We start from the raw sequence: 11,616 nt of genomic DNA on the forward strand, positions 1-11,616 counted from the left end.
GCAAAAATACTTGTGATCAGTCTTATCAGAGTGCCTCATAAAATGGCTCCTTCCATGCCGGATTTCAATAATACTCTTCTCCACTGAGGCTCAAAACCATCCTGTTAGGTTTGAACAGAAATCAAAGGCATGAACAAAAATCTTGCCTTCTACTCTCTTGTCCTCATTTCCAATTTCTCCACCCTTCTCTTCCCACACACTTCATGCATCTAACTCCTCTTTCTTCCTTCGGATATAGAACTCAAGAACTCAAGGACTCATGGACATCAGTTCAGAAAAATACTGCCCACCCTACCACACCCCCCTCTGCCCCTACTGATAAGTGATTCTCTGTGAGATAGTGTATTCTTCATTGGCCTCAATCCTCCACTTGGCTTTGGCTGTTAGTCATGGCCTTAGATTCTCTAGGGCAGTGGTCTCCATTGGGGTGATCACACCCCAGGGGTAGGTGAGATAATACATTGGGGTGTAGGGAGCAAATGTTAGAATGAATAGATAAATAGATTCAGTTTTCTACTATTTAATATATAGATTGCCACCAGTGCCCTCCCTAGGTCTGTATGAGAGGGTCATATGTCCCATGTGTTTTTTGAGGTGTCCTGGGGAAGGAGTGAATGTTCAGCACTGGGAATAGTTGACAATGGAGCCCTCAGGTGATAGTTCCTTTCGGTATATTGCAAAATATTACAGTTTACATGTTCCTGGTTAGGTGGCATTACAAATGATGTTATCCAGTTTTAACTAATAACTGTCAAAATTGGCAAGTAACTTTAAAAATCCCTGCAAAGAAATCGTAGTTCAAGATACTACCACTAACACGAGCTCACAAAATATAGGAAAAACGGCAGTGCTGACAACTGTTCCACTTTAGGAGTAGCTCAGCATCAGCCACATTACATAAAATAATGGATTCTAATTAGAATATGTAAAAATAGAAATTGTCAAGGAGATCATTTAAAATATGTTATTAACAATTATCTTTGTTTAGAGTCCCCCCAAAACAGACCCCAAGACCAGGATTTAGATGCAAGTATCTTATTTGGGAGGCATTTTCAGGAGGCACAGTGAGGGAGTGGAGAAGTGACATACAAAGCCAGAAAGCCGATAAAGGGTATGTTGGTGAGTGGATTACTACTTTGGGCACACAGGACTCTGTCCTGCTGGGGACCCTTTGAGGGGCTGTAGGGAACAAAATTGTCCTTCTGAGGTGTGAGGAAGTTAGGGTATTTATCCACTGACCCTCATCCCTCATTGGTTAAGATGCGTTCTTGGGGTGTGTTAGGCCCCAGAACTTCTGGCCTCTCCCATGCATACTGACCACACTTTAATAGTCAGAGAATGGTTTCATGAAGAGAGACATGGGAAGCTGTTGCTTATACAGGAAAGTTCTGCAGATGACTACTAGAGTGGGCCAAGGGGATCTAAGTTGGGCACCGACAGTGTCTGCCACCACAATGAACCTTTCTGTGACTATTATTTCTTGAGCTATTAGAAAATTACAGTAGGAAGCCATCACAATTGGAAAGACTTTAAAAAATATTATTCATTTTATCTTTTCTCATCCTTTCAAAGTGTATTTTTGTGTATGTGGTTTATAATAATAAATATAAATAATAATAAATAATAAATAATGTACGTAATACATTAGAGCAGTAGTACACAAATATAATTTAGAAACAAATATATCTATATTGGTGGTTCATGCACAAAATATTTTTATTGATACAGATGCCTGGATCAAAAAAGTTTGGGAGCTCATTCCTCTAAGTGGGGTTGGAATCTCAGAATGGTTTATGAGCACCAACCACAAATTTTGTTGAAATACCTCAGGCCAGAGTAGAATCATAGAACAAAAATCATACATCCCTTTTTTGCCCAGAAGTGTCTTACAAAGGACTCCCTCCCTCTGTTCTCACAGGACTCCCAGCAACTTGGTTGGTGAACTTCTCTTTGGGCATATAGCATTTAAGAGCAGGTTGTCTTGTAGATTAAAATGTCAGAATGTGGGGTTCATGGTGGGCAGGAAGGGGAGAAAATTATAAAAGAGGATGGTACCGAAAGGATGGGGCCCTCACTTTACCAATGGACCCTGAGAGAGGATAAACTACCTCTCATGATGTTCGGCCATGATGCCCTCCATGTTGAGAAGGGTCACTTCCCTAGGGAGTAGGGTGGGGGTGGGTGAAGAGCCATAAGGTCCTACAGTTGATCAGATTGATCTTTCTGATTCATCATTCATGGACCTTTTGTCTTAAGTAGCGAGAACTGAGCCAACAAAGTTTGCTAAATCATGAGTTTTCTGGGACCTGCTTTAGTTATTAGTAGTTGACACATCAACGGTCTATATCAATCATGTATAGAGTCTACAGAATATTAAGCTTCTAGAAGTGCTAGAAGAGTTAGGGCCATGAGACATCTATCCTAGTATTCTGTTTGTGCCAGGGTAACCAAAGGACAAGTTTTGGAAGGATGTCTTTATTGCAGACTTCAAAGCTAGGAAGATACTACCAAAACATATGAACTCTGCTCAGCCATCTAACCTCAATCAAGCAACAACTGCTGGCTGAGTGTCTGTGCTGGGCCTGTGGTAGATTAGAAAGGAAGGAAGGGAGGGAGAGAGGAAGGAAGGGAGGGAAATCATCCTTGCCTTCCTTAAAAGGGAGCTAACCTTAGAGGAGGCTGTACATGGTGATTGCCAAATGAAGTGGACAAACATGGAAACATCTCAAGGGCTTAGTTCAAAGCTATGGTGATCAGGGAAGCATTGAGGAAGAGGTGAGATCTGAGCTAAAAAGCATTCTCAAACTTGAATGTATACTGGAACAACTGGACTGTTAGATTGCAAGTCCCCACCCCCAAGAGATTCAGATTCAGTAGGTCTGTGGTGGGACCTGAGCATTTGCATTTTCAACAAGTTCCCAGGTGATGCTGATGCTGCTAGTCTGGAGATTACACTTTAAGTACCACTTCTCTGAAGGGTAATAGATAACGTAGAAGAGAGAGGGCTGTCAAGAGTTGAAAGGAGGAAATGTTAAGAAGAATAAGATTGGGAAAAGTGGAAGATGTGTTTAGGAGGATTCTGAAGTAAAGTGATTGTATAACAGAAGAGTGGGACAAAAAAATGTAAAGGTTTGTCTGAAGGTTTTGGAATTTATCCTGTAGGCAACTTAGAGTCATTGAATGTGTTTGAGTAGTAACATGACATGATGGAAACCTTATTTTAGGATTATTTAATCTCTTTGCAGTATATTCCATGGTGTGGAGCTGGGGAGGGGAAGAGACAGACACAAAAAGGACATGTAAGAGCTTGTGAATTTATTTAAGTTGTTTAAAAGTCTATTTTATATACCATTCTTTTAAAACAGAGGTGAGGAAAGAAGTGCTTCTTGAGGGGTTAAATTTTGGCGAGAATCTTGGACCAGCATTCCTCTTGGAAAAGAAGACAGAGGCAAACAAATGGAATATGAGCTTTGGTCTTCTATTATTCAAGTTTTCCTAAAAAGTGACAGCATGGAAATCCTCAAGTCTGCTCAGAATCTGTGCCAATTTGATGGGAGAATCTGCAGATTTTCAAGCAGTAAGCTGATCCGTGGTGGCCTTCAACCCAGGAGTGAGGAATTTTCTGTTTATAGTCTTGACTCAGAAAAGATCCAAATTTGCCCCGCCCTGGAAGTACATCAGTAAGGGAGAATTTTCAATGTTTAAGAATGGTTTTTAGAAGATCACATTGAAATTATTTTCTTTTTTTCTCTACGAAAATAAATGCAATGTGTGACACTGATTCTACGTCAGGCAAGAGAATTGTGCTCTGAGGACACACACACACACCCCTCATTGAGCATCGGCCAGGAGCTCTGCTCTGAGAGAGCTGCTCAGGCGTATTTCTGCATGAAGCAAAATCAATATGGGCGAACCTGAAAACCATCTGTTGGGAACTTTTGGAAAGGTAGATGAAAGAGGAGATGAGAGACAAGGGTGAAGACTTGGGAAATAGTCCAAGGAAGCTCTTTCGACGACTCAAGTCATTATTTAACATTGATGTAGCCATCTGTGAGGCCCCAAGGTAAGCTCACAGGCCCTGCCTGAAGGAGCCTAGAGCCAACATGGGAGTGGCTGCGGTTGAAAACAAACCTCTGGCATCTCAAAACATCCCTGCACCTTCATTCTCTTGGGTTCCACCTTGCTAGGCAACTCTTCTTCTCCTCTGTGGTTTTTCTCCCATTTCCTGCTTTGCTCCTTCTTCTGTAGCCACCACCCAGCTCCCTATGGGTTGAACAATAATTTAGTACAAGTTCAACTTTTTTCAAAATGTTTCGCAATAAAATCTTATTGCTTTTGTTCTCTGTGGTTAGAGGGGTGGTGGCCTGGTATGACTGCCCCAATTTTAAAGGCAGGAAAAATAAGGATAATGGATCAAGTGATTTGCCAGGGATGAAATGAATGAGATTAGCACCGATTACTTTTTGCCCCAGCAACTGAAATAAATACAAGAGCTGGATTGTAGCAATTATTTGGGAAAGCACTGGAAAATATTCTTAGTGATGCTCATATAATGAATGTGGTAACAGAGAAGATGACTATGCCAGTTTTTAATTAAATGAAGGATTTAAGCATATTTCTAATTCCTTTACCACATCCCTAGTTTTCTCCTGCATAAAATGCATAAAATGGAGCTAATACAATAATTAATATCTACCTTATAGGGTGGTTGTAAGGATTAAATGACTTAAAACATGTTGAGAACTTAGAACAGTACATGACATCTAATAAGCACTTAATAAACTTGTTATTATTATTGTTACAATAGTTTATTTTATTTTATTTTAAAGTGACAACCTCAATATGCAAATCTTCCAAAAATTTATACCAGACAATGCATAAATGCAAAGGAATCATACTGGTTTGCCTGAGAACCTTATTAGAATGAGAAAATAAGGGTTGGGAATTGAGTTAATGAGTGGTCCACCACTCTCCCAGAACATTTTGGAAATTAGATTCTTCATTTTAGGTTATTTGTATCAGGGCTGGCTGTGCCTATGGAAAAATGGAACCCAAATGTTGCAGATGCCATTCCTGCTCCTACCTACCAGCATCCCATTGTAGCAAGAGCCATTTTCCAGCCGCTAAGAGGCCAAGACTGCACTGTGATCAGGTTCTGATGTGACACCAAATTTATCTGTGACTACTGAGGCAGTCAATCCTGCTTATCACACCTGTGTCAGCTCTCAAATAGAAGCCCCACAGGTCATCTCTACCCTCTCATACTCTCAGGCAAGGATTTCTTTACTCTGCTTTTAACTTCTCTTGCTCTTCCTATCCCTCTCAATCCTTTATGCAGTGTCTGCTGGAACTCCAATGCCCCCTTCCATAGCAAGCAACCCTGTGCACTGCCACTCCTCCATCATCTAGTGTTAATTGAAATCTGGCTCTCTCATGAAGCTCTACTTCCTAAAGCTGTTTTAGCAGATGGTGTTTATTCTACTGGGTTTCTTGGAGATTATCATCATAATCCACCTGTCCTCTCTCCAAACTATTGTTCCTCTACCTTTATATAAAAATCTTCTGGGGAACGTCACTTTCAGGAAGATGGAGTAGATGTACTTTTTTCTTCGGTGAGGGAGATTATCCCTGAGCTAACATCTGTGCCAATCTTCCTCCATTTTGTATGTGGGATGCCACCACAGCATGGCTTGATGAGTGGTGTGTAGGTCCACGCTTGGGATCCAAACCCATGAACCCCGGGCCACCGAAGTGGAGCACGCAAACCTAACCACTACACTACTGGGCAGGCCCCATGAGTAGATGTACTTTTCAATATTCCTCCCACTAAATACAACTAAAAACCCTAGACATTATATATAAACAAATATAAGAAGACTCTGAAAGGTGGAAAGAGGAAGGAAGGCTGACTAGGGACCTTAGGACCCAAGGAACAACAGGGTGCTGAACTCCCTAGGTTTTCTTTTTGCCTCATATATCACAGAATAGGAGCTGAAGAAGCTAACAATCTGGAACACAAATAGGTGCAGACAAAAAAAAAGCCCAAAAAAAAGCCTGCTCTCTCCAGCCAAAGTACAAGGAAAGGGCCAGCCTAGCAAGACAGAACCTTTAGAAAATAACCACTGTAATCCAGCTAAACACCACAGAAAGAGCTATAGTCTAGATTTCTACCATTGCATGGCTGTAATAAGGCCCCTCTCTCACCAGGGTGGTATCAGAGGAGGCCAAGTAGGGAGCCATGTCTTTCATCCCTGCTGGGTGGTAACAAACACATTTCCTTACAGTGTCGGTGGAGATCATGTGAGAAGCCTGGCCCTCCATCCCTACCTAGCAGTAATGAGGCACCCCTCCCTCTGCTCTTCCCCGCTGGGGTGGTGTCATAGGAGGCCTAGTGGAAAATCAGGACTTTCACCACCACCCAGTGGTAATGAGACAACCACCCTAGGATGACAACAGAGGCTGAGTGGGGAACCTGGACTTCTACACTTGCCTGTCAGGGACAAAGTGGCACTCATACTTCTCCTGCCAGAGCAGTGTCAGAGGAAGCCAGCTAAAGAAGAAAGTTTAAATAAGAGCCAGAGTATCATAGCATAAGTGTCCAGGTCTCAATAAAAAAATCACTCATCATACAAAGAACCAGGAAAATCTCAATTTGAATGAAAAGCACAATCAACAGATACCAACACTGAGATGACAGAGATGTTAGAATTATATGACAAAGACTTAAAAGCAGCCATTGGAAAAATGCTTCAATGTGGAATTACGAACATGACTGAAACGATGACAAAGTAGAAAGTCGCAGCAAAGAAGAGAAGATTTAAGACCGAATGGAAATTGTAGAACTGAAAATACAATAACCAAAATAAAAAACTCAATGGCTGGTCTCAATAGCAGAATGGAGAGGAGAGAGGACAGAACCAGTGAACTTGAAGAAAGAATGATAAAAGTTACCCAATCTGAACAACAGAGAAAGAATAAACTGAAAAACATGAACAGATCCTCAAGGAACGGTGCGACTATAACAAAAGATCTAACATCTGGGTCATTGGAGTCCCAGAAGGAGAGGAGAAAGAGGATGGGGCTCAAAAGTGCTCAAAGAAATAATGGCTTAAAACTCTCCAAATTTGGAAAAATACATAACCTATAGATTCCAGAAATTGAGCAAATCCCAAACAGGATAAACCCAAAGAAATCCACACCAAGTCATATAGTAGTCAAACTTCTGAAAACTAAAGCCAAAGATAAATTTTGAAAGCAGTGAGAGAGAAACAACACATTACCTATAGGGGGAAAACAATTCAGATAACAGTGGATTTCTCATCAGAAACCATAGAGGCCAGAATAAAGTGGCACAACATTTTTCATGTCCTGAAAGAAAAAAGAACTGTCAACCCAGAATTTTATATCCAGTGAAAATATCTTTCAGGAATGAAGAGGAAATTAAGACATTCTCAGATGAAGAAAGACTAAGAGAATTTGTCACCAGCAGAGCTACCTTAAAAGAATGGCTAAAGGAAATTCTTTAAACAGAAAGGAAATTATAAAAGAAGGAGTCTTAGAACATCAGGAAGGAAGGAAGAACAATGGAAAGGATAAAAATATGGGTAAGTATGTTTTCCTTCTCTTGAGTCTTCTAAATTATGTTGCATGATTGAAGCAAAAATTATAACACTGTCTGATGTGTTTCTAAATGAATGCAGAGAAAATATTTCAGACAATTATATTATAAACAAAGGAGCGTAAAGGGAGGTAAGGTTTATGTACTTCACTAGAACTGGTAAAATGTCTAGTAGATTGTGATGTTATGTATATATAATGTAATACCTAGAGCAACTACTAAAAAAGCTATACAGGGATACACTCAAAAACACACTACAGATAACTCAAAATTGAATTCTAAAAAATGTTCAAGTCACAGGAAGGCAGGAAAAACAAAACAGGTGATAAACACAGAGAACAAATAGAAAACAAAATTATAAAATGGCAGACTTAAGCTGTTACATACCAATAATTACATTAAATGTAACTGGTCTAAACACACCAATTAAAAGACAGAAATTGGCATAGTGGATTAAAAAACATAACACAACTATATGGTGTCTATAAGAAACTAACTTTAAAAATAATAATATAGGTAGGTTGAAAGTAAAAAAACAGAAAAAGATATATCATGCAAACAGTCAAAAGAAAGCAGAAGTGGCTATATTAATATTAGATAAAGCAGACTATAGAGCAAAGAAAATTACTAGAGACAGAGGGGGACATTATATAACAATAAAACAGTCATCTCCCTAAGCACACATAGCAATCTTAAATGCATATGCATCAAATGACAGAGCTGTAAATCTGTGAAGCAATAAAATAGTATAAGTGGAAGGAGAAATAGACAAAACCACAATCATATTTAGAAACTACAATACCTCTCTCAACAATTGATAGAGCATCTAGACAGGAAATCAAGAAGGATATAGAAGAACTCAACACCACTCCCAACCATCAGGATCTAGTAGCTATTTATACAACACCCCACCCAATAACATAAAAATGCATATTCTTTTCAAGCACTCACAGATCATATACAGTCGTCCCTCAGTATCTATGGGGGCTTGGTTCCAGGACCCCCATGGATACCAAAATCCACAGATGCACAAGTCCCTTGTATAAAATGGTGTAGTATTTGCATATAACCTATGCATTTCCTCCTATATACTTTAAATCACCTCTAGATTACTTATAGTACCTAACACAGTGTAAATGCTATGTAAATAGTTATTAAACTATTACTGTTTAGGGAATAATGACAAGAAAAAGTCTGTACATGTTCAGTATAGACACAACCACTGTAGGCCTTCCAATCTGCCAGTTGGTTGAATCCGTGGATGTGGAACATGCAGATATGGAGGCCAACTGTACCAGGATAGACCATATTCTGGCCGTAAAACAAAACTCAACTTATTTAAGAGAATTGAAATAACACAGAGTATGTTCTCCAACCATAATGAATTCAAACTAGAAATCAATAACTGTAATAGGAACATCTCCAAACAGTTGGAAATTAAACACACTTCTAAATAATCTATATGTTAAAGAGGAAGTCTCAAGGGAAATTTAAAAAATACATTGAACCTAATAAAAATGAAAATATACATATCAAAATATGTAAAACCCAGCTAAAGCTGAGAGGGAGATTTATAGCACAAAGTGTTTACACTAGAAAAGAAGAAAAGTCTCAAATCAATAATATAAGCACCTGCCTCAAGAACCTGAAAAAGAAGAGCAAAATAAACCCAAAGGAAGCAGAAGGAAGGAAATAATAAGAGCAAAAATCAATGAAATTGACAACTGAAAAACAATAGAGAAAATCAATGAAACAAAAGATTTTTGAGGGGAAAAATCAATAAAATTGACAAACCTCTAGCAAGAATGACAAATAAAAAAGAGTGAAGACACAAATTACCAATGTCAGGAAATAAACAGAGATTATCACAACAGACTCTGTAGACATCAAAAAGATAATAAGGAAATACTATGGAAACTCTACACACATAAATTTGACAACTTAGATGAAATGGACCAAGTCCTCAAAAAGTGCAAACTAGTACAACTCACCCATTAAGAAATAAATAATTTGAATAGCCCTATAACTATTAAAGAAATTGAATTGATAATTTTAAAACTCCTCAAAAAGAAATCTCCAGGCCCAGATGGTTTCATTGGAGAATTCTACTAAATGTTTAAAGAAGAATTAACACCAATTCTATACAATCTCTTCCAGAAAATAGAAGAGGAAGAAATACTTCTCAATTCATTTTATTACACTAGTATTATCCTGATACCAAACTAAAGACAGTATCAAAGAAACTGTATCTCTCATAAATATAGATACAAAAATCTTTAACAATATTTTAGCAAATAAATTCACCAATATACAAAAAGAATTATGCACCATATTCAAGTGGGGCTTATTCCAAGGATACAAGGCTGGTTCAAATTAAAAAATCAATGTAATCCACCATAACAACAGGTTAAAGAATAAAAAATCACATGATCATATCAACTGATGCAGAAAAAGCATTCATAATAAAAAATCTCAGAACTAGGAATAGAGGGAACTTCCTCAACTTGATAATAAACATCTACCAAAAAACTACAGCTAACATTATATTAATGATGAAAGACTGACCACTTCCCATCTAAGATTAGGAAGAAGGTAAGGATGTTTGCTCTTATCATTCTTCTTCAACATAGTACTGGAAGTTCTAGCCAGTGTAATAAGGAAAGAAAAAGAAATAAAAGGCATAGAGTTTGGAAAGAAGGAAATGAAACTGTCCCTATTTGCAGATGACAGGATTGTCTATGTAGAAAATTCCAAGAAATCTACAAAATACTCCTAGAATGAATAAGTGAGCTCAGCAAGGTGGCAGGATACAAGGTGAACATACAAAAGTCAATCACATTTCTGTATACTAGCAATGAACATATGAACACTGAAATTAAAAATACAACACCATTTACAATCCCTAAAATAAATTACTTTTCTTTTCTAATTTTTTTTAATTGTGGTAACATTGGTTTATAACATTGTATAAATTTCAGGTGTACATCATTATACTTCTATTTCTGCATAGATTACATCATGTTCACCACCCAAATACTAACTACAATCCATCACGACACACATGTGCCTAATCATCCCTTTCGCCCTCCTCCCTCCCCCTTTCCCCTCTGGTAACCACCAATCGAGTCTCTGTTTCTGTGTGTTTGTTTGTTGTTGTTTTTATCTTCTACTTATGAGTGAGATCATACAGTATTTGACCTTCTCCCTCTGACTTATTTCGCCTAGCATAATACCCTCAATGTCCATCTGTGTTGTCTACTTCTGTGTAAGTCTAACAAAACTTGTGTGGGACTTGTATGCTGAAAACCACAAAATGCTGATGAAAGAAATCAAACAAGATACACATAATTGGAGAGACATACCATGCCTATGAATTGAAAGATTCAACATAGAAAAAATGTCAGTGCTCACCAGATTGATATACAGGTTTAATGCAATTCCTATCAAAATCGCAACAAGATTTTTTGTAGATATAGACAAGATTATCTACAACATATATGGAAATGTAAAGGAACTAGAATAGATAAAACAATTTGGGAAAAGAAGAATAAAGTGGGAGAAATAACTCTACTTAATATTAATGCTTACTAAATAACTACCATAATCGGAACAGTGTGATTGGCGGAGAGCTAGACACATAGATCAAAGGAGCAGAATAGAGAACCCAGAAATAGACCCACATAAATATGCCCAAGTGATTTTTGACAAAGGTGCAAAAACAATTCAAAAGAAGGATAGCTTTTTAAACAAATGGTGCTGGATCACAAATTTAAATACAAAATGTGAAACTATAAAACATTTTTTTAAAAAACATAGCAGAAGAACTTTGCTAGAGCTAGGCAAGAAATTCTTAGACTTGACACCAAAAGCATGATCCATAAAAAGAAAAATTGATAAATTGGATTTTATCAAAATTAAGAACTTTTGCTCTGTGAAAACTCTGTAAGAGGATGCAGAGGCAAGCTACAGACTGGGAGAAAATATGTCCAGACCACATG

This window comes from Diceros bicornis, chromosome X (assembly GCF_020826845.1).
Source record: "Diceros bicornis minor isolate mBicDic1 chromosome X, mDicBic1.mat.cur, whole genome shotgun sequence".
NCBI lineage: Eukaryota > Metazoa > Chordata > Mammalia > Perissodactyla > Rhinocerotidae > Diceros > Diceros bicornis.